At 37.4% G+C, this 24512-nt stretch overlaps 1 long non-coding RNA gene across 4 annotated transcripts in view; it reads left to right on the top strand.

Moving 5' to 3' along the window:
* The first annotated feature begins 231 nt into the window (after positions 1 to 231).
* Positions 232 to 24512, top strand: part of LOC107976743 (uncharacterized) — a 72338-nt gene continuing 48057 nt past the window's right edge. The window contains exons 1-4 of one of the 4 annotated variants that reach the window (XR_010148609.1): positions 232 to 328; positions 16312 to 16444; positions 19804 to 19946; positions 21408 to 21561. This is a non-coding gene — a long non-coding RNA (uncharacterized LOC107976743). Of the gene's footprint in view, positions 329 to 6608; positions 7045 to 16305; positions 16445 to 19803; positions 19947 to 21407; positions 21562 to 24512 lie in introns of those variants that run through there. The other 3 variants (XR_008537159.2, XR_001720935.4, XR_008537158.1) reach the window with 3 other exon arrangements.

Below are 24512 nucleotides of genomic sequence, written 5' to 3'. Positions count from 1 at the left end.
CGATTTAACAAGAAAGGGAAATTGCAGTAGAGAAACAATAATTCACACAGAGCGGACTGTGTAGGAGACTGAAGTTTTATTATTACTCAAATCAGTCTCTCCAAGTATTTGGGGATCAGACCTTTTAAGGACAACTTCATGGGTGGGAGGAAGCCAGTGAGCCAGATGTTCTCATTGGTTAGGTAGCAGATGAAGTCATAAGGAATTGAAGCTGTCCTCTTACAATGAGTCAGTTCCTGGGTGGGGGCTACAAGATCAGATGAGCCAGTTAATACATGTGGGTGGTGCTAGCTGATCCATCAAGTGCAGGGTCTGCAAAATATCTCAGGTACTGATTTTAGAAGCAGTTTAGGGAGGGTGAGAATCTTGTAGCCTCCAGCTGCATGACTCCTAAATCTTAATTTCTAATCTTGTGGCTGATATTAGTCCTACAAAGGCAGTCTAGTCTCTGGGCAAGAAGGAGGGTTGTTTTGGGAAAGGGTTGTTATCATCTTTGTTTTAAACTATAAACTAAGTTCCCCCCAAAGTTAGTTCAGCCTATGCCCAGGAATGAACAAGGACAGCTTAAAGGTTAGAAGCAAGATGGAGTTCGTTAGATTAGATCTCTTTCACTGTTTCAGTCATAATTTTGCAAAGGCGGTTTTAAGGCTACCCAGTTTGTGGTATTTTGTTACAGCAGCTCTCACAAACTAATGCAGTGAGTGACTGTTTAAGTAAAGATGCTATTGTGTTTCTATATTCTCATACTTGTACCTACTAAGTAGCTAGAGATTAGAAAAATTAAAAAATTTGGCCAGGTGCAGTGGCTCATGCCTGTAATCCCAGTACATTGGGAGGCCAAGGCAAGTGGATCACCTGAGGTCAGGAATTCGAGACCAGCCTGGCCAACATGAAGAAACCTCATCTGTACTAAATACACAAAAATTAGCTGAATTTGCTGGTTGTGGTGGTGGGTGCCTGTAATCCCAGGTACTCTGGAGGCTGAGGCAGGAGAATTGCTTGAACCCGGAAGGCGGAGGTTGAAGTGAGCCGAGATTGTGCCATTGTAATCCAGCCTGGGTGACAAGCAAAACTTCATCTCAAAAAAAAAAAGAAAAAGAAAAAGAAGAATTAAAAAATTGAAAGTCCTTGCAAACTAGACATCTATCAAAAGCATAAAAATGAAATTTTAATATACAACATGAAAAATAACAATATATAAATGTTTACTTAGGGATAAAGTTAAGAGTTAGCATAACCTATATAACATATTTTTTTTCTTTTTTTTAATTATTATACTATAAGTTTTAGGGTACATGTGCACATTGTGCAGGTTAGTTACATATGTATACATGTGCCATGCTGGTGCGCTGCACCCACTAACTCATCATCTAGCATTAGGTATATCTCCCAGTGCTATCCCTCCCACCTCCCCCCAACCCACAACAGTCCCCAGAGTGTGATATTCCCCTTCCTGTGTCCATGTGTTCTCATTGCTCAATTCCCACCTATGAGTGAGAATATGTGGTGTTTGGTTTTTTGTTCTTGTGATAATTTACTGAGAATGATGATTTCCAATTTCATCCATGTCCCTACAAAGGACATGAACTCATCATTTTTTATGGCTGCATAGTATTCCATGGTGTATATGTGCCACATTTTCTTGATCCAGTCTATCATTGTTGGACATTTGGGTTTGTTCCAAGTCTTTGCTATTGTGAATAATGCCGCAATAAACATACGTGTGCATGTGTCTTTATAGCAGCATGATTTATAGTCCTTTGGGTATAGACCCAGTAATGGGATGGGTGGGTCAAATGGTATTTCCAGTTCTAGATCCCTGAGGAATCGCCACACTGACTTCCACAATGGTTGAACTAGTTTACAGTCTCACCAACAGTGTAAAAGTGTTCCTATTTCTCCACATCCTCTCCAGCACCTGTTGTTTCCTGACTTTTTAATGATTGCCATTCTAACTGGTGTGAGATGGTATCTCATTGTGGTTTTGATTTGCATTTCTCTGATGGCCAGTGATGATGAGCATTTTTTCATGTGTTTTTTGGCTGCATAAATGTCTTCTTTTGAGAAGTGTCTGTTCATGTCCTTCGCCCACTTTTTGATGGGGTTGTTTGTTTTTTTCTTGTAAATTTGTTTGAGTTCATTGTAGATTCTGGATATTAGCCCTTTGTCAGATGAGTAGGTTGCGAAAATTTTCTCCCATGTTGTAGGTTGCCTGTTCACTCTGATGGTAGATTCTTTTGCTGTGCAGAAACTCTTTAGTTTAATTAGATCCCATTTGTCAATTTTGGCTTTTGTTGCCATTGCTTTTGGTGTTTTAGACATGAAGTCCTTGCCCATGCCTATGTCCTGAATGGTAATGCCTAGGTTTTCTTCTAGGGTTTTTATGGTTTTAGGTCTAACGTTTAAGTCTTTAATCCATCTTGAATTGATTTTTGTATAAGGTGTAAGGAAGGGATCCAGTTTCAGCTTTCTACATATGGCTAGCCAGTTTCCCCAGCACCATTTATTAAATAGGGAATCCTTTCCCCATTGCTTGTTTTTCTCAGGTTTGTCAAAGATCAGATAGTTGTAGATATGTGGCGTTATTTCTGAGGGCTCTGTTCTGTTCCATTGATCTATATCTCTGTTTTGGTACCAGTACCATGCTGTTTTGGTTACTGTAGCCTTGTAGTATAGTTTGAAGTCAGGTAGTGTGATGCCTCCAGCTTTGTCCTTTGGCTTAGGATTGACTTGGCAATACAGGCTCTTTTTTGGTTCCATATGAACTTTAAAGTAGTTTTTTCCAATTCTGTGAAGAAAGTCATTGGTAGCTTGATGGGGATGGCATTGAATCTGTAAATTACCTTGGACAGTATGGCCATTTTCACGATATTGATTCTTCCTACCCATGAGCATGGAATGTTCTTCCATTTGTTTGTATCCTCTTTTATTTCCTTGAGCAGTGGTTTGTAGTTCTCCTTGAAGAGGTCCTTCACATCCCTTGTAAGTTGGATTCCTAGGTATTTTATTCTCTTTGAAGCAATTGTGAATGGGAGTTCACTCATGATTTGGCTCTCTGTTTGTCTGTTGTTGGTGTATAAGAATGCTTGTGATTTTTGTACATTGATTTTGTATCCTGAGACTTTGCTGAAGTTGCTTATCAGCTTAAGGAGATTTTGGGCTGAGACAATGGGGTTTTCTAGATATACAATCATGTCATCTGCAAACAGGGACAATTTGACTTCCTCTTTTCCTAATTGAATACCCTTTATTTCCTTCTCCTGCCTAATTGCCCTGGCCAGAACTTCCAACATTATGTTGAATAGGAGTGGTGAGAGAGGGCATCCCTGTCTTATGCCAGTTTTCAAAGGGAATGCTTCCAGTTTTTGCCCATTCAGTATGATATTGGCTGTGGGTTTGCCATAGATAGCTCTTATTATTTTGAAATATGTCCCATCAATACCTAATTTATTTAGAGTTTTTAGCATGAAGGGTTTTTGAATTTTGTCAAAGGCTTTTTCTGCATCTATTGAGATAATCACGTGGTTTTTGTCTTTGGCTCTGTTTATATGATGGATTACATTTATTGATTTGCGTATATTGAACCAGCCTTGCATCCCAGGGATGAAGCCCACTTGATCATGGTGGATAAGCTTTTTGATGTGCTGCTGGATTCGTTTTGCCAGTATTTTATTGAGGATTTTTCCGTCTATGTTCATCAAGGATATTGGTCTAAAATTCTCTTTTTTTGTTGTGTCTCTGCCAGGCTTTGGTATCAGAATGATGCTGGCCTCATAAAATGATTTAGGGAGGATTCCCTCTTTTTCTATTGATTGGAATAGTTTCAGAAGGAATGGTACCAGTTCCTCCTTGTACCTCTGGTAGAATTCGGCTGTGAATCCATCTGGTCCTGGACTCTTTTTGGTTGGTAAGCTATTGATTATTGCCACAATTTCCGATCCTGTTATTGGTCTATTCAGAGATTCAATTTCTTCCTGGTTTAGTCTTTGGAGAGTGTATGTGTCGAGGAATTTATTCATTTCTTCTAGATTTTCTACTTTATTTGCGTAGAGGTGTTTGTAGTATTCTCTGATGGTAGTTTGTATTTCTGTGGGATCGGTGGTGATATCCCCCTTATCATTTTTTATTGTATCTATTTGATTCTTCTCTCTTTTTTTCTTTATTAGTCTTGCTAGCGGTCTATCAATTTTGTTGATCCTTTCAAAAAACCAGCTCCTGGACTCATTAATTTTTTGAAGGGTTTTTTGTGTCTCTATTTCCTTCAGTTCTGCTCCGATTTTAGTTATTTCTTGCCTTCTGCTAGCTTTGGAATGTGTTTGCTCTTGCTTTTCTAGTTCTTTTAATTGTGATGTTAGGGTGTCAATTTTGGATCTTTCCTGCTTTCTCTTGTGGGCATTTAGTGCTATAAATTTCCCTCTACACACTGCTTTGAATGTGTCCCAGAGATTCTGGTATGTTATGTCTCTGTTCTCGTTGGTTTCAAAGAACATCTTTATTTCTGCCTTCATTTCGTTATGTACCCAGTAGTCATTCAGGAGCAGGTTGTTCAGTTTCCATGTAGTTGAGCGGTTTTGAGTGAGATTCTTAATCCTGAGTTCTAGTTTGATTGCACTGTGGTCTGAGAGATAGTTTGTTATAATTTCTGTTCTTTTACATTTGCTGAGGAGAGCTTTACTTCCAACTATGTGGTCAATTTTGGAATAGGTGTGGTGTGGTGCTGAAAAAAATGTATATTCTGTTGATTTGGGGTGGAGAGTTCTGTAGATGTCTATTAGGTCCGCTTGGTGCAGAGCTGAGTTCAATTCCTGGGTATCCTTGTTGACTTTCTGTCTCGTTGATCTGTCTAATGTTGACAGTGGGGTGTTAAAGTCTCCCATTATTAATGTGTGGGAGTCTAAGTCTCTTTGTAGGTCACTCAGAACTTGCTTTATGAATCTTGGTGCTCCTGTATCGGGTGCATATATATTTAGGATAGTTAGCGCTTCTTGTTGAATTGATCCCTTTACCATTATGTAATGGCCTTCTTTGTCTCTTTTGATCTTTTGTTGGTTTAAAGTCTGTTTTATCAGAGACTAGGATTGCAACCCCTGCCTTTTTTTGTTTTCCATTTGCTTGGTAGATCTTCCTCTATCCTTTTATTTTGAGCCTATGTGTGTCTCTGCACGTGAGATGGGTTTCCTGAATACAGCACACTAATGGGTCTTGACTCTTTATCCAATTTGCCAGTCTGTGTCTTTTAATTGGAGCATTTAGTCCATTTACATTTAAAGTTAATATTGTTATCTGTGAATTTGATCCTGTCATTATGATGTTAGCTGGTTATTTTGCTCGTTAGTTGATGCAGTTTCTTCCTAGCCTCGATGGTCTTTACATTTTGGCATGATTTTGCAGCGGCTGGTACCAGTTGTTCCTTTTCATGTTTAGTGCTTCCTTTGGGAGCTCTTGTAGGGCAGGCCTGGTGGTGACAAAATCGGTCAGCATTTGCTTGTCTGTAAAGTATTTTATTTCTCCTTCACTTATGAAGCTTAGTTTGGCTGGATATGAAATTCTGGGTTGAAAATTCTTTTCTTTAAGAATGTTGAATATTGGCCCCCACTCTCTTTTGGCTTGTAGGGTTTCTGCCGAGAGATCAGCTGTTAGTCTGATGGGCTTTCCTTTGAGGGTAACCCGACCTTTCTGTCTGGCTGCCCTTAATATTTTTTCCTTCCTTTCAACTTTGGTGAATCTGACAATTATGTGTCTTGGAGTTGCTCTTCTCGAGGAGTATCTTTGTGGCATTCTCTGTATTTCCTGAATCTGAACCTTGGCCTGCCTTGCTAGATTGGGGAACTTCTCCTGGATAATATCCTGCAGAGTGTTTTCCAACTTGGTTCCATTCTCCCCGTCACTTTCAGGTACACCAATCAGATGTAGATTTGGTCTTTTCACATAGTCCCATATTTCTTGGAGGCTTTGCTCATTTCTTTTTATTCTTTTTTCTCTAAACTTCCCTTCTTGCTTCATTTCATTCATTTCATCTTCCATTGCTGATACCCTTTCTTCCAGTTGATCGCATCGGCTCCTGAGGCTTCTGCATTCTTCACGTAGTTCTGGAGCCTTGGTTTTCAGCTCCATCAGCTCCTTTAAGCACTTCTCTGTATTGGTTATTCTAGTTATATATTCTTCTAAATTTTTTTCAAAGTTTTCAACTTCTTTGCCTTTGGTTTGAGTGTCCTCCCGTAGCTCAGAGTAATTTGATCATCTGAAGCCTTCTTCTCTCAGCTAGTCAAAGTCATTCTCCATACAGCTTTGTTCCGTTGCTGGTGAGGAACTGCGTTCCTTTGGAGGAGGAGAGGCCCTCTGCTTTTTAGAGTTTCCAGTTTTTCTGTTCTGTTTTTTCCCCATCTTTGTGATTTTATCTACTTTTGGTCTTTGATGATGGTGATGTACAGATGGGTTTTTGGTGTGGATGTCCTTTCTGTTTGTCAGTTTTCCTTCTAACAGACAGGACCCTCAGCTGCAGGTCTGTTGGAATACCCTGCTGTGTGAGGTGTCAGTGTGCTCCTGCTGGGGGGTGCCTCCCAGTTAGGCTGCTCGGGGGTCAGGGGTCAGGGACCCACTTGAGGAGGCAGTCTGCCCGTTCTCAGGTCTGCCCGTTCTCAGATCTCCAGCTGCGTGCTGGGAGAACCACTGCTCTCTTCAAAGCTGTCAGACAGGGACATTTAAGTCTGCAGAGGTTACTGCTGTCTTTTTGTTTGTCTGTGCCCTGCCCCCAGAGGTGGAGCCTACAGAGGCAGGCAGGCCTCCTTGAGCTGTGGTGGGCTCCACCCAGTTGGAGCTTCCGGGCTGCTTTGTTTACCTAATCAAGCCTGGGCAATGCGGGCGCCCCTCCCCCAGCCTCACTGCCGCCTTGCAGTTTGATCTCAGACTGCTGTGCTAGCAATCAGCGAGACTCCGTGGCGTAGGACCCTCCGAGCCAGGTGCGGCGTATAATCTCGTGGTGCGCTGTTTTTTAAGCCTGTCGGAAAAGCTCAGTATTCGGGTGGGAGTGACCCGATTTTCCAGGTGCGTCCGTCACCCCTTTCTTTGACTCGGAAAGGGAACTCCCTGACCCCTTGCTCTTCCGAAGTGAGGCAATGCCTCTCCCTGCTTTGGCTCGAGCACGGTGCGCGCACCCACTGACCTGCCCCCACTGTCTGGCACTCCCTAGTGAGATGAACCCGGTACCTCAGTTGGAAATGCTGAAATCACCTGTCTTCTGCGTCGCTCACGCTGGGAGCTGTAGACCAGAGCTGTTCCTATTCGGCCATCTTGGGAAAATTTTCAGTCCTATATAACATATTAAGAAAGCAATATAGCCTGTTATTTATGAGTACTTAACTTTGCCACTTGTTATATTCATGTCCAAAGGCAAGTTAATTAATTTTCTGTGTCACGAATTTCCAGGGATATTGCTGAGAACTTACCTTATTCCTTTATTATAGAACTAAAAAGACAACATAGGTAAAGCAACACAGTGCCTGTTGTATATTATTGCTTAAAAAGTGTTAGTTATTTTTGTCGTTTATTCATTTATAAAAGGAAGTATATTAACAGTTATCAGATTGTTTACTTATAAGATTTGACCAAAGATATACATGAAAAGCCATTATCACTTTTCCAAAATGAATTCTGTTAGCTTTTCATCAAACAGATAAAAACATGTCACTATTGTGTTCCTCTTCAAAGATACCGTATTAGGTTTCTTTGTTGTTGTTGTTTTGCTTTTGTTTTGTTTTTGCAATGTGAAGCTGATTAGATTACTTCCAGATCTACTTTATGTGTTAATTATTATAATTCTACAAATAATGGGTTTGATTTAAAATATTGTGCTAACCACATAATTTTTACTTTGTTCAAGTTCAATTTATTTTTCTAAAAGTTTAAAAAGATGATTTAAAAAAATCCAAAGCCTCCAGTAGCTTACCGTTTTACCAGTCTAGTTAGTATGATATTTTAAGCATAATTTAGGACATTATTGGAAGATATGCAAAAACATGGGGCAATTATATCGAAAGAAAATAAATATTTAGTAGTAACAAAATTGAGGTTCACTGTTGTGGAACTTGATGAGACCCTGATGTGTAACCAGTTCCAGGAGGGCTATTTTGTTTTGTTTTGTCTTTATTAACAAAAATAACAGAAAGAATAACAGTTATAGTACAGTAAAAGTTTTATGGGTTTTATAGAGAAGAAGGGGTAATTAGGTTCTGAGCTCTTTGGAGCCAATAAGCCACTATCTGGGTTTTGCCTTCAAAAGCAAATTTAGAAAATTTATACAACAGCAAGTTTAGACTAAAATACATATTTTTTTTAAAAAACTACAAAGAGACCTCTTTTTTTTGAAGCTTTGATAGGGTAAAATAAACCTAGAAGCTGTTTACTATAAAGTTAGTTACTCTAAAGTTTGATAGAGATGGTGGAATACAAATGTAGGCGAGGATGTTTTTGTACCTGAAAGTCTGCAAAAAGTGCAAAAGATACAACAGAGTATTATTTTAGACAGTAATTGATGCTGATATAATAGCAGTATGTCATTAAATTGTCCTTGGGTAATCTAATTCCTGAAATTTTACTCCTTATATAATGTCTCTTGCTTATTCATAATAAGATGTCCTAATATGAAATCTATCAAGTACTTTAATTTCTGAAACTTAATTTTAACCTATTACTTGTCTTTCTAGTTTCAGTTCAGCCATCATCTCCTTTAAGACATCCTACTTTATTCCTTTAGTCTGTGTCAAGGACAATTCTTATTTGGTAAAAATTACCATGTGTGTACCACTATTGTAGCATTTATCATATTCTAATTTGTGTTGCTTATTAGGCTGTATGACTTGCATGTTTTAATTATCTGTCCCTTCTTCTAGCACCATGAGGACAATGTCTGCTTATTTTTCTTCTTCATTAATCTTTATTTGTAATCTTAGCACCTAGAATAGTATTTGCAAGAGAAGGTGCTCAAAATAACTTTAATTAATAAATGAACAATTGTGTATGAACTAGTCCCATTTAAAAAGTACATTTACACATTTCAGAGTTCCACTTCCATGTGATGGAAAATATTAGAATTCAAAGAATAAAAATATAAAGGAAAATAACCTCCTCTTTCTTAGCAAATCCAAGTATATTGTAACACCACAGGGAAGGTCAGAAAGTTCTTCTGTTCTATGTTACTCTACTATTATAGAGTTTACTTTTCAAGTTAATATCAGGCCCTATGATATATCAGAGCAATTTCTGGACTTTGCTACTTTGTATCTTCTTGCAGAGCTTATTATGAAAAGAATGCAGTGTTAGCACAAAGTTCCCCCACAGTGCTAGGCTGGGAACCATGAGTTTTATCTTTCAGTGTCCCCATGTGAGCAATTCCCCTATGCTGGGAGGTCCCTCTGGACATACACCCTGAAGACTCTAAGAAAATAGCTAAGAATATGACTGAATATTTCACAATTTTTCTTTCCAAAACAAAACTATGGGAATGTTATGGAACCTAAAGGGGTTACTAGAGATAAAAATGGCTTTTCCTGTGAGTCAGAAAGAGTCACAAAAATAGCTGACACAAGCAAATGTGGCAGTTGCAAACTGCACACAAAAGATATTTGATAACACTAAACATTCTCCACAAGGTAGAAAACTCTGCACACTAGAACATAAGGTAGTTAGATTTGAAAATGAAAACAAAACACAAAAAATAGAAAGTGTTGACAAGACCTATGTTATAAAATGCATAACACAACACAATAATACAATATTATACCCTAGACTTCAGTTAACTCCTGTGTAAATGCTGCTTTTAAAGCCTGATCTAGCTGCCTTAGAAGTTTCCCATGAGGACTAAATAAAATGACAAATGTGCGAACGTGATTTTGAAATGCAAATGACTGTACAAATACGACTTGCCCATGGTGTGGTTAATCGTAAACAATAGGTGGAGAAATTATGGAGGTAATGATAGCTTCATCTAAGCCTAAGAGGAAGAAACTACTCATGCCCATGTGAGTTTTCTACCTCTTTGGGTGATTATCTCTCCCCTGCTTAATACTCTTCAAATGCACTGGACATCAGTAGGTCATCGAATATGCCCGAGACTTTCCCTTCTCAAGCCTGTAACTCAAGCCCTTCCCACTGCTCATGTCACCCTTCACCCAGTTCTTCACAGGGCTCAATTGTTCTTAGCCTCACATAAAAGCACCTTGTCAGGGAGAAGTCCTCTCTGACCAATCTGTAGAAAGCAAGCCTTCCTTCCCAGTTGCTCCTAATTTTCAATGTCAATATCCATTAACTGACTTTTCTTCACTTACCCATATTGATTATAAATACAGAAATTTTAAGAGACGTTTAGCTTGAGTCTCCTTCAGTCCACTGTAAGCTTTATAGTTAGCCTGTTTTGTTGGTCTTAAATATCCAGAAAAATTCACAGTGCCTGTCACATGGTAAGTGTGGTTAAATAAGTGAATAATGTGGTTTCTGGGTAAATTTTTATGATTTCAATTTACCTATAAATTTGGATGATAAAAACTACCTCCATGTTTCTTTCTAAAATCAACACTCTTAAATACATTGACTACGGGAAGAAATCCTTGTATTCTGTATCCCATTTGTCTCTTAAGATACCTTTTTTTGCTACACATTTCACTGTGTAAACAGTAAAGAGGAAATAAAGGAGGCTGGAAAGAATGGAGCATGTGCAGAAGAAGAAAGACTGAAAGATCACTAGGTATTGTAAGATAGAATTGGTCAGTATGTAATATTGGATAAATCATTTAACTTTTGAATTATGGTTTATTCAATTATAAAATATAATTGTTGGAATAGATAATTTTAACTTTCTTCATATCAAAGCTATGCTAGGGGAGTGTTTTTATTTATTTATTTATTTTTTTGAGACAAAGTTTCACTTTTGTCACCCAGGCTGGAGTGCAATAGTACGATCTCGGTTCACTGCAACCTTTGCCTCCCAGGTTCAAGCTGTTCTCCTGCCTCAGCCTGCCAAGTAGCTGGGATTACAGGCACCCGCCACAACACCTGGCTAATTTTTGTATTTTTAGTAGAGATGGTTTCCCCATATTGGCCAGGCTGATCTTGAACTCCTGACCTCAGGTGATCCCCCAGCCTCAGCCTCCCAAAGAGCTGGGATTATAGGCGTGAGCCACCGCACCCAGCTGGGAGGGAGATAAAAACTAAGCAGAAAATATTCATTTTGAATTATAGATTTAGGTGTATGTTTGAAAGTAATATGATTTATATCTATAATGTATCATAATTTCTATGTTATAAAATATATACTTATATATCTAATATATAATTATGTATGTAAAAACATGTTTAAGAAAAATACACTTAAGAAGTACATATTCTGCAAGTATTCTATAAGCTTGGAGTGTTGCTATAAAATTGCAATAAATACATAACATTAAAATAGATGATGATACGCTAGAAAAAAATGTGTTAATAAAAGTCACGTGGTAAAGCACACAAGTTAATGCTACAAAAATTGATATTTCAAAAGAATAAGAGTTGTTTCAAGATGTTTTCCTTCCTTGTTCTGTTTCGTTGTCTTCTACTGGTTGGTTTGCCAATTCCAACCAAGGAAACACACTTAACAGACTGATTTGAAATTGATTTTATTAGTTCAGCCCTCTGTAAACATTCTCATGCATCATTAATATTATACATTGCAAAGAACCACTTTCCTTAAATTGTAGATTTTTGGATATAAATTCAAGACTGTAGTAAATAATTATCTGACTGTGAAATGAACAGTTGTAGTATATGCTGAAGTGTATAATTAAGATACACATTTTAGTGTGGCTTATTAAATCACAAAACCAAAAAGGCCATTGGAATTTGAATGATTGTAAGGAGTAATAAGAGTTGATAGAGGTTACAATGACAGATAGCATTTTGTTTGATATTTCAAGTTTGGTAAAATTACACCTGAATTGAGAATTCTGAATGCTTTATGTATATATCAGGTGCTATCTAAAATAATGCAAATAAAAGTTTAATTAACTAAGAAGTTCTAAACTATTGCAATACCTTTTAGAGTAGCAAAGTATGTGATTCACCAAGTTGAATGAGCATTTCCATTTCCATATAAAGTGCAAGAGATTTAAAAATATGCTTTTTTGCTTCTATCTGTAAATCTTAAATTTCTGAAAATGATCTCCTCCCCGCCAAAATTTATGTTCTTTGACTGTTTTACTCACCTCCCAATTCTGATTTATCACCAGATCAGATTGATGCCATGTTTCAAAAGAGGCAACTGATCTGTCCACATTGTTTTTTAACTGCACCGTGACCTCCCTATTCCAAGTCATAAGCATCTCATACTCAGATTATTGTACCCTGCTCACTGGTCTCAAAGGTTTTATATCTCCACTTCTTCATTCTGTTATTTAATCAGCTGTCAGAGTGATCTTAAAATGTAACTTGGAAATGGCTCTTTCTAGCTGTTCTTGTGTGGGACTTAAGTTCAGATCACATTATTGCACTCTTGTGAGCAACTTATACCACATTTGCAGTACTCCCCTAGCTCCATAGTAAATGACTTCTAAGCACCATGCAGAATAACAATTCTTTAATTGTTCTTCCTTATTTAATTTGCACAGAAACCCTGTGAGGTAGATGTTATTAGATCCACTATGTATATGAGGAAATTGAGGTTTGTAAGTCACATGACATGTCTCATCTAAGCAGTGACAAAAGCTGGAATCCATGTACAGAGAGTTGTGACCCAAAACCCATGAACTTTCTATTGTATCATTAGAAACATAAGGATCCCAGTAAATCAGGTGAGTCTCCCTTTTAATTTATGTTTCTCCTTCCCCAGCCATCAACACTGATCCAATATTTACTCATATCAGCTTGTCTGAGAATGTTATGCTCGATAGTAGGTAGAAAATCACAAGTGAAGTGCCAGCCCAAAAAAGCAGTCAAATGGATCTTTCTCTTCTCTTTTCACCCCTGATTACTATCCTGTGATGACTGGTTATTGCATGATAAGCCTCCAAGTTTCTCATGCCATTAAATCACTATATTGCTGCCAGGTTTTGCTCAAAGGAATGAACATCCATTTCTCTTTGTCATGTGGTGCCATATGTCATTGTCTCAGATTTGACTGGAAGAGAGTTGGACTCGTGCACTTTTAATACTTCTGCCCCGCTGCGGAATCTTGAGAGCTCATATCAAGTTTCCAATAACTACATTAAGTCTTGAAAATAATAGTTGGCTTAATAAAAATCCTCTCTCCTCACTAAGTTTTTAAGCTACAAAGGCTGTAAGGATATTACATTAGTAATGTTGTTCTTGGACAGTTATGACTATTGAGGGGAAGATAGCCAAAATATACCCAGCCTCTCCCATGTATCTGGCAAGAATAGTGTATAAAAAGCAAGACTGAATCTGCTCTCAAATAGCTACGACTTTGAGATTATCAAGAACATGAGATATTTGTAGTTTGTTACTTGGCTTGTGTCCCAAGTCTACCTCTTTGTGGCCTCTATGGCCAGTAAGTGCTGGATCACACTATCTTCTGTAGTCTTGCCCATACTGTGGATAGGAACATGGTCACTCTACACACTGTGTCTTTCCCAGTTTGTTTTCCAGGTCCATCCTCTGGGGCTTTTGTGTATGCTACAGCCAGTCATATCATAGACCAAAGATCACCTAGTTTACCCTGTGGAATGAATTGGGGGAAAATTTGCTGATAGGACACATGATAGTAAAAGCTCTAGAAAGGCACAAAGGCCTAAGTGTATAGTGGCAACTCTGTTTTTCCAAAGGCATCTTAGTTTAAATAAGATTCTAAAGTCTGGGGCATAACTTCTACCAAACCTATGATGGTAATGGACTCCACAGTTCATGTCTCGATCATGAAATCGCTTCTGAGGAACGATCCCATGGGTGTTACCATTCAGCTCTGCCAAATCACATTCTCCCAGAAGGAATGTATGGATTCTGAGGCTACCTGTCAAGTTTTTCTAAACTTAAAGTTTTCCCACTACCCTTCATCATGTTCAAACTTTCCACCTTCCTTCCAGTTTCTGTCCTCTACTCCAAATTAAGTCTTCTAATCTTCACTCAGGGATGGAATTTGGGGAGGTGCTAAACCTTTGTTACCCTTAGGAAGGGTGTACTATGATGTCATAGGCAATAGGCTTAGCTCCCTTATCTCCTGTAAATTATTAAAGAAATTATCCCCATCACACTTACTAAAAGCAGTAAGAGACATTCTAATATAGCTGGGGTATTTCATTCTAGTTTAAATCTATTTACTCTTCTTTTTCCCAGTGTAATTATTAGTAATGCTTCCTTTCAGTATCAAAAAAATTTGACAAAGTATGATCACATTTTCTACAATCTACAATCTCTACTTCAAGGTACTAGACCATTACTTACAACTCTCTGAACCTGATGAATTCTGTAACAACATATATCACTAACCCACGATTCTCCTTGTATATAACTTTCTCCTCTCCTCCAGCTGTATTGGCACCTTTCATACACCATCAGCATATAAATTATAGTTGTTGATTTGTTTCCTTCTAAGAACAACAAAAAAAAAACCCCAAACATATTTGTGTGTGTTTGAAATGTTTTATATATTTATATGAAATATGTGTGTATATAAAATGTTACATGTAATGATATATATGCATACATAAATTTTGGTTTTTAAAATATCTATATAGAGAGAAAAAAAAGAAAATGAGAGAAAATTGACTGTATTGTATTGTGATATAGACTTCATCAATAGACTGGTCCTCCCTCCCTCCCTCCTGTTTGCTTTCTTATTTTTAAAAATGGTGAACTTTGAATTTAAGTTTTATAGTGGTAAAAAGTAACTTGGATCAAATCAGTTCTTTTGCTCAAAGACCTTCACCACTGATCATCCCAATGCACTTACCCTTAACACAGTCCACGAGGTCCTGTGTAATCTGACTCATTACATAAATTATCTTTTATGTTTGATTACATGAAATTCATGTCCTTTCTATGCTCCAGCAGAGGGAGGTTCTTTCAGTTCCTTGGTGCACCAAGCTACTTTATGCCTCAGAACTGATTATTTCTCTCATGTTCTAGACTCTACTTTTCTAAATCTTACACCTGGAAGGCCATTTAGGTAAGCCTCATCACCCTCCTTTATCATCAATGATTCTTGCTTTCACTAGTTAATTTCCCCCTGATACTTAATTGGATTCCATGGAGATAAACACAGAAATGTTTATTCAACATCTTTGTCACACTTTGAATCCTGAGCACTTAGGTATGGTAGAGATTTGTGCCCAAAGTCTCAAAAGGTGGAACTTTTAAGTAGTTTTAATAATTTTTGTCCCTCAACTAGGAAGGCTCAAACTCAGTCCATACTGAAACGGGAGAGTTCCCTGATTCTCCTCGCAGGTGTGCGACAGGGGTGTGGCTTGCCTGCTCCATCACCCAACAGCTCAAACCCATGGGGGTAACATGCAGGTGGGCAGGTGCAGAGGCCGGCCAATGCTTCTGGGCTCCAGCCTTTTGGTAATGTCTAGGGAAGGGCACCTGCAATCCCACTGTTACAAAGCTCTTTCAGCTCTGCCATCTGCAGATGGGATGAGTGTTACTCAGCTCAATGGACCCTCTTCCTTCTGGCATGGGCAGAGGGACAGTGTGACTTCTTCCTGTATCCTGAGCTCTTGCCCAGCATACTGAAAGAGTCAGATCACACATGGGCTCCAAGGAGGAGTGCAAGGTTTTATTGAGTGGTGGAGGTGGCTCTCAGTGAAATGGATGGGGAACCGGAAAGTGGGAATGGAGTGGGAAGGTGATCTTCCCCTGGATTCTGACTGTTCTCAGCCTATGTTCAGGTGCCTCTTCCCTCCTCTGCCACGACACCCCGCCACTCTCTGCTGCTCTTGATGTTCAGCTGCTTGTGTGTGTGCCCACTAAGGTTTCGTGTTTTCCCCCTTTTTGATCTTGAAATTACATATGTTTTTATTTCTCCTCGATAGGAGTTGATGTCTTTTGATATCTCACCACCGACCTCATTTTTACCTCATTTGCTAGATCTTACCACTTTGCTAATACTCTTTAAAAAAGTATTTCAACTGACTCATTTCAGTGCTAATATCTTGTTATAGACACAGTCTAAATATGTGGTAACTAACTATACTAAAATCTAACATATAATTTTACCTGGCTTTAAATAATAAACTATTATTAGGTTATTTTTTGTAATGCTATCTTATTATTAGCTGCTAAGTGTCTTATGTGACCAGAGATCAATAAATTATTTCTCTTCTCTGCTTGAAGTTTCAAATTAGAAACACGTTTGAGTGATGAAGCTAGAGCTATTTTAGAAGGTTGACTGCTATTATTGGATTGATGAATTTTAAGATGTGGATATATGTGAGAGGCTCACCCAACAGACTTCACTGGTTTCTAGGTAAGAAATTGATGTCAAATAAGGAAAGGAGGTAGGAGTAGTAGTAATTGTACATTATAAGGAATTTTCTATGTCTCTCATTTTGTATTTCAGGATCCTTTACCTTTTAAATTAAACTCATGTATAAAGTCATATATTAGCTCCAGAATTACTGAAATATACACTCATAATTTCCATGAGTTGTCAAAATTTTTGTGATTTCTAAGCCTTAGCCTTTTCAGTTTGTATTTTAAATTCTAGGATAATTGTTGGTCAATATATTTGTATCTTGTTAAAAAAAACAGATACTCTACAAAGAACAACTGTTAGGTATATTGACGAAAACTATTATGTCTTTGGAAGGCATTGGTTAAATATGAAAAACAACCTGGAAAGAAAAAAAGACATCTTTCATTTTAGAAATCAGTTTTTATTAAAATGAAACAAAATATTGTATTTTAACATCACTTCTATTGACCTCACACATTGGGATAAAAAAACAAACATGGCATGTGTTTCAATTTACTTCATTTATTCACATCATCTTTCATATTCCACAAAAATATACAGTATATTTCTTCAAAAAGATTCTATGTTACTCAGGTAGAATTGACTCCTAGAATTTTGATTTTTTTTGTTATGATTGATTGATTGTCTATTAAATATCCTAACAGATTTTCATTGGTATATAAGAAAGTTGTTTTAAATTTGTGTTACAATTTACCTTGAATAAAATGTGCCTTTTGTGAGTGAAATCCCTGTTTATCAACAAAGGAACCACTTGCAGATCTCCGAACCTCCTCTCTTCAGTTTTCCCCTCTCTGAATCCTCAGCAACCCCCCACAAACTCAACTGTCTGTCGCTTTCTCTGTCTTCAATGTATCAGTATCTGAAAAGGGCTTCCAGCAGGGCGTGGTGGCTCACGCCTGTAATTCCAGCACTTTAGGAGGCCTAGGCAGGTGGATCGCTGGAGGTCAGGAGTTTGAGACCAGCCTGGCCAACAGGTTGAAACTCAGTCTCTACTAAAAATACAAAAATTAGCTGAGAGCAGTGGTACACCACTGGGGAGGCTGAGGTACGAGAGAAACGCTTACACCTGGGAGGCGGAGGTTACAGTGAGCAGAGATCATGCCACTGCTCTCCAGCCTGGGCGACAAAGTGAGACTCAGTTTCAATGAAACAAACAAAGCAAAGACCTCAATAAACCAAAAAAGGGCTTCCAGATACAAAGCCTCCAATATCATAAAGGCTAATTTTGTTTGTTTTCTTTCTTAGGAACCACAGTTATACTGCTATCCAGTATCTGAAAATAAATGTTTCCTATATTTTATTCAGTTTTCTAGTTTGTTTATGGTGGGAGGGCTAGTCTGATATTAGTTTTTCTCATGACAAGATGTAAAAGACCATGAATATTAATATTGGCACATTTAATTTGTATAAAACTATATTATAAAACAACTATTTTATTAATTCAAAAAAATCCAAATGATTTTTAATTGGATTAATTTCCTTTTAGGTAAATAATTCACCATAAAGAGTGTTACTTTTTTCCTTAAAAGATAAACAAACATAATAAAACTTACTTAAATATTGTAGTGCTAATAAATTACAGAATCATGTGAACTAACAATGTATTTTTATCTTGTTCTGGACTTTAAAGTGAATGGTTTTAATGAATGTTAGTTTATGATTGATTGGAATTTATTTTCTTTTACAAAATATTTTAAGAATATTAAGAGAAATTTCATTTTTTCTAATGTCTTCTCAGCATCATTCTTCTCTATTACACTATTGCTTTACTAAACCATTCTGGTATTCCTGAAATAAATTCTATAAATTCTACTTGATAAAAAGGCATTTATTATTTTTTAATAACTAAATGCTAGTATTTTGTTTTGGAATATTTGCAATTATATTCGCAACTGAAATGAGCTCATATTTTTATAATGATACATGGTTGTGGAATAGAGTTACATTGTTTTGCTAAATGAGTAGTGGAATTGACCATTTGTCTATCCTTTACTTTTACAAAATTTACATGGAAATAATAGAATAATTTTAAAGAGCAAATTCTTTTCTTTTTATTGTTTCAGTGAGGTATAATTGACATACAATAAGCTCTACATACAGAGAGTGCACAATTTAAGAGTTTTGGCTGGGTGCGGTAACTCATGCTTGTAATCCCGAGGCCGAGGAAGGCAGATTGCTTGAGCCCAGGAGTTTGAAAAGAACCTGGGAAACATAGCAAAACCCCATCTCTACAAAAAGTACAAAAATTATACTGGCACAGTGGAGTATGACTGTAGTTCCAACTACTTGGCAGGCTGAGGTAGGGGTATCGCTTGAGCTGGGAAGGCTGAGGTTGAGGTTGCAGTGAGCCGAGATTGTGCCACTGCATTCCATCCTGGGTGACAGAACAAGACCCGTCTCAAAAACAAAATGCATTTTGACATACATATACACTTGTGAAACCATCACCACAATTAAGATAGCATCCACACATCATCTTGTTCATTTGCAATCCCTTACTCTCCCTCTCCTCTGCAGAGAACCATTGGTCTCCTTTCTGTCACTATAGATTAGCTTGTACTTACTAAAGTTTTACAGAAATAGCATCATGCATTTTCAATTACTTTTAACACAACAGTTATTTTGCGATTTATCCATGTTGTCCACATTTTATTGTTTTCATTGCTGATTACTAGTATTTCATTCCATAGATATATTACAATTTGTACTACTGATAGAATTTTGTTTAGTTTTTGGCTATTATAAATAAAGCTTCTATGAATATATGTATGCAAGTTGGTGTGTGGACATATGCTGTCATTTCTCTCAGGTGAATACTTACTTAAGAGTAGAATGCTGGGTCATAGCATATGTGTATGTTTGTTTAACTTTTACATAAACTTCTAACCTGTTTTTACAAAGTGGTTGTATTGATTTAGATTCCCATCAGCAGTGTATAAGAATTCCAGTTGTTCCAGGTCCTTGCTAACACTTGCAAGGTGTGTGTAGGATGTTTATAGTAGTATCTGATTGTGGTTTTCATTTGCATTTACTGCATACTGACAAAGTTGTGCATTTTTTATAGGCTTCTTGGCCACTCCTTTTCCTCTTTTGTTGAAGCATTTGTTAGATTTTTTTGAAAATTTTTATTTTTTTACTAATAATTGAGTTGAAGAGGTTTTTTTTTTAAAATATTTTTTAAATGAAAGTCCTTTGTTGGATATATATTTAGCAAATATTGTTTCCCAGTCTGTGACTTGCCTTATCATTTCTGTAATAGTATCTTTGAAAATTGTTCTTAAAAATTTTGATGAAGTTTAATGTGTTGTTTTTTTACAGTTTGTTTCAGTTTTTTTTTTTTTTTTTTTTAGACGGAGTTTCACTCTTGTTGCCCAGGCTGGGGTACAATGGCACGATCTTGGCTCACTGCAACCTCCGCCTCCCAGGTTCAAGCGGTTCTCCTGCTTCAGCATCCGGAGTAGCTGTGATTACAAACATGTGCCACTACACCCGGGTAATTTTGTATTTTTTAGTAGAAATGACGTTTCTCCATGTTGGTCAGGCTGGCCTCAAACTCCCGACCTCAGGTGTCCTCCCGCCTTGGCCTCCTAACTAGGATTACAGGTGTGAGTTTTAGTTTTTTAAATACTTTTTTATAGCTGCCTCCTGGGCTCAAACGATTCTCCTGACTCAGCCTCCAGAGTAGCTGAGACTACAGGTGCACACCACCACGCTCAGCCAATTTTTTGTATTTTAGTAAAGACAGGGTTTCACCATGTTGCCCAGGCTAGTCTCAAACTCCTGAGCTCAGGCAATCTGAATTCCCTGGCCTCCCAAATTGCTAGGATTACAGGCATGAGCCACTGTGCCCAGCCTATTTATTTTGTTTTTTACATATAGTTGTTAAAATGATTATGTTTACCCATTAAAACAGCCTTTTAGGGTTTATTTTCTCCTGGATTTTGGCAAGTTTCCTTAAGTACTTAAGCTCAGTACTTAGCTTGAGACTAATGGGGAACTATCCTGGGTGCTCTCTCTCTCTCTCTCTTCATTCCAGCTAGATCTATAGATTTGTCATTTCTGGTACTCTGCTCAGCAGACTGAGACCATTTTGGCCACCCCAAATTCTTAACACTTTTTTTCTTAGGCTCTGTTTGGGTTTCCTTTGCCTGCACTGCATCCTGGAAATGCTCCAGGAAGTGAGCTGAAACCACGATGGGTATTACCACATTTGTTTTCTTCTCATACAAGTTACACTTCTGCATTTCCTCCTGTCCAATATGTGCAAATTATTGCTTCACATATTTTGTTTAGTTTGCTTTTAGTAGTTTACTTGGGAAGGGTCAGTGTTACCCCATCATGGCAGAAAACAGAAGTGACCTAAAAAACAAAATTTATTATCAAATTGGTTTTATACCTAATGTTAAGATAATATGACACACTTTAAAATTCTTCCATGATTACGTACATCCTCAGCCAAAAGACAAAATGAACGACCTATGGCTAACTGGGGTGCTGAAAGTTAAAACAGAAGTAGACAGCCACAGCGAGGTGAGGGACTTCTCATGTACGCTGTTCTCAGAAACATGTAAAAGTGTTACAGGACCTCCATTTCCACAGGCAGGCCAAACCACTGCCTTTTGTCTGTGGCAAGATAAACTACAGCCAGAAACACCTCCTCCCCTCACTCCCACACACAGGACCTTTGACAGAAACATCTTACAGTGACTTATGGTTTGGGGCTTAGAAACCAGGTTATCAGAGCCTATTTAGAGAAATTAGAGCAGAACAAGTTTAAATTCTTCATTTGCATGGATGCACCTAGTTGAGAATGAAGGCAAGAACTTTCCTTATTTAAGCCAGACCTTTCCTTTGTTCTTTGGTGAATACACTTTCACTTGTACTGAAGACTGTTTCTTCCCAATCTGCAGGTTAGTTTTTATAGAAAATAAAGCTCTACTTTTTTCCTCTACAGATCTCATGGTCTTTTCTTAACATTTCTTGGTGACGAGGATGGGATTTGAAGTGGCACCCTTGCTTTTCCCCAACACTATCTGGACCAATGCATTTGCACCTGCAAGAACCCCTTGAGCTCACTTATCTTCCTGGCTGCACCAGGGAGAAATGAGGTAAGGCCCCTTGGACCCAATATCTTTTGTTCTTAGGATGAGGTTTTTGGCACTTTATTTTTTTAGTGATTCTTCCCACCCAGTTCCACAGGTTACCCATTGATGGAGTATACCCACACTTTGTTGGGTACACTCACACTCTGGGCTACACTCATGCTATGTAGGGTATGCTCACACTTCAGTTTTGTGAGGACACTTGCTCTTCAGTTGCACTCAAAGGGACTGCCTTCATAATATGAGTCTATTCCTGGGAGTACTTTTTTTTTTTTTCAGGGGATTTTGGGATTGCCCCTTCCAGCCCTCTTCAGGAAACATCATCTGTAAAAATTTATTCTAAACCTAGAAAATTATACCCTTCACCTTCCATGAAGAGGCAGCTGGATCAACTTGCAATTAAAATAAATCTCAAATTGTCTGCCTTGAGTGCCCTGAAAGATTGACAAAATAGCAATCCATCCTGTGGTCTATAGGCTAAAATTCTGTGCTTTCCTGGCTGTAGCACAGGTTTGATTTCTGATCAAGGAACCAAACCCATTTTTTTTTTAAATTGTTTGTATGACTCTTGACCTTTTGGCATACCCTTTTGTTATTGATCCTATCTCTTTCCAATGGAAACTTTTGACTTCCAGTCTTTTCCATCTGAGGTGCATGTGGGGCTTTTGGGTCTTTAAGTATAGGTGCTCTGTTAGAAGCTGCTGGGCCCTAAACAACATGGCTGGACAGATGTGAGTTATATCCCATTTGAAACTACTAAGACTTTTCTCTCTTTGAACGCCCTTTGGGTGGTTGTAGATCTTGCAAGGACTACTTTATAAATCTGTGGAGATGCCTAGTTCATCTTAGTTTTGTCATGACCTTTAGTTTGTCATGACGTTGGTTAAGATAATTCACTTGAAAAGATACTTTTGGTGTTTTTAAAAAAGCTACATAAAATATAGGGCGGGGCACGATGGCTCGTGCCTGTAATCCCAGCACTTTGGGAGGCAGGCGGATCATGAGGTCAGGAGTTCGCGGCCAACATGGTGAAACCACATTTCTACTAAAAATACAAAAATTAGCCAGGCATGGTGGTGGGCGCCTGTAGTCCCAGCTACTCAGGAGGCAGGAGAATTGCTTGAACGCAGAAGGTGGAGGTTATAGTGAGTTGAGACTGTGACACTGCACTCCAGCCTAGGCAGCAGAGTGAGACTCACTCCATCTCAAAAATATATACATATACGTATATACATGTATATACGTGTATATACGTATATACGTGTGTATACATATATATGTATACACGTGTATACATATATACGTATATACGTGTATACATATATACATGTACAAATGTATTTATATATACATAATTTATACATATATAAATACATATATGTATATACGTGTATACATATGTATATATACACGTATATACATGTATATGTGTATATATACACACATAGACGTATACATGTATATATACACACATGTATACATGTATATATACATATTATACATGTATATATACATATACGTGTATATATACGTATATATATACGTATACATGTATATATACGTATATATACGTGTATACACGTGTATATATACGTGTATGCACATATATATGTATACATGTATATATACACGTGTATATATACATGTATACACATATATATGTGCATACACGTATATACATGTATACACATATATACATGTTTACGTATATACATGTGTATATACGTAAACATGCATATATGTATATACACATATATGTATAGCATGTATATATGTGTATATACGTATATGTACATGTATATACACGTATATATGTATATATACATATGTACACGTATACATGTATATGCATGTACATATACATATATACACATATATATATGTATATATGAATACATATATACACACACACACACATATATATATAGGCCCACAGCTAAAATAGGCTTACTTCTTTTGCAGAGCTATCCATGCAAAGTCTAGACATAAAAAATGCTTTCTCCACCCTATTAAAGGGCTGCACCCTGAAATCTATAATATAATCAAGAAATAAGCCAAGTTTAAAAGACGAGCTATCTAACTAAATTGGTCTCCAGTACTTTCTGGAATTTAGCTGGCTGTTTGGAAAGTCTTGGTAAGAAACAAACATTTTCATCTATAAAAGTAATCTCCATTTGCAAGGACATCTCCCTCCCTGCACCTAAAGCACTAGAAACTTTTAACATGGAGAATATATTGTTCCATGTTTACATAAACGACCTTAACTTTGTTTAAGATAGTTTTCCTGGCAATCTAGTCTTGATTGGACCTTGTCCTTGATTGGCTCAGCAAATAATGTGTTTGGATCTAAGGTCTGTGCCTTTGAAATGTAAAATTTCACCTAAGAAATCATGTTTTTGGAAATACAGATTGAGTTACCTTGCTAATAATCATTTAGAGCTGTATAGTCTACATGGAGGAAAAAAAGCTACGTGAAAACTGGCAAATGAAAAATCTTGTAAGGCTATATGATCTGCTTCTTTGTACCTGCATGTCTATGTATTTATATGTGATTTGTGTATGTGATATTTCACTATTTAAATATAGGAAAGAACTCTAATTGGCTTAAAGAAAATTAAACACTTAAATATTTCATCAGAAAAATAGAAACTAACTCAAATGCTTTTAAGCTCAAATGACTTTAGTGGTGTTTGGTAAATAAAACTACTTTAAAATTGTCAGTATTAAGTATAATTTAAGCATTTTGCCTGGACTTACTCATTATGCAAGTTTAGGCTTTTTTTGATAGATGTTTTAAGGTCATAAAACTGTTGTTCCTATAGTATTTTTGATACTTGCTTTATCTGTGAATTAAAGCTGTAAAGTTTCGCTGCTGGGCTCCCTCAAAGTCTTGCACACATCTTACTCAGTTTGTCTTTGAAAAAGCCCATGAACTCTGGGGCCTAGACAAGTGGCCA

Source organism: Pan troglodytes, chromosome 11 (genome assembly GCF_028858775.2).
Source record: "Pan troglodytes isolate AG18354 chromosome 11, NHGRI_mPanTro3-v2.0_pri, whole genome shotgun sequence".
In the NCBI taxonomy this organism is placed as follows: Eukaryota; Metazoa; Chordata; class Mammalia; order Primates; family Hominidae; genus Pan; species Pan troglodytes.
The sequence above is the reverse complement of the archived record's forward strand: the minus strand, read 5'-3'. Positions and strand labels throughout refer to the sequence as shown.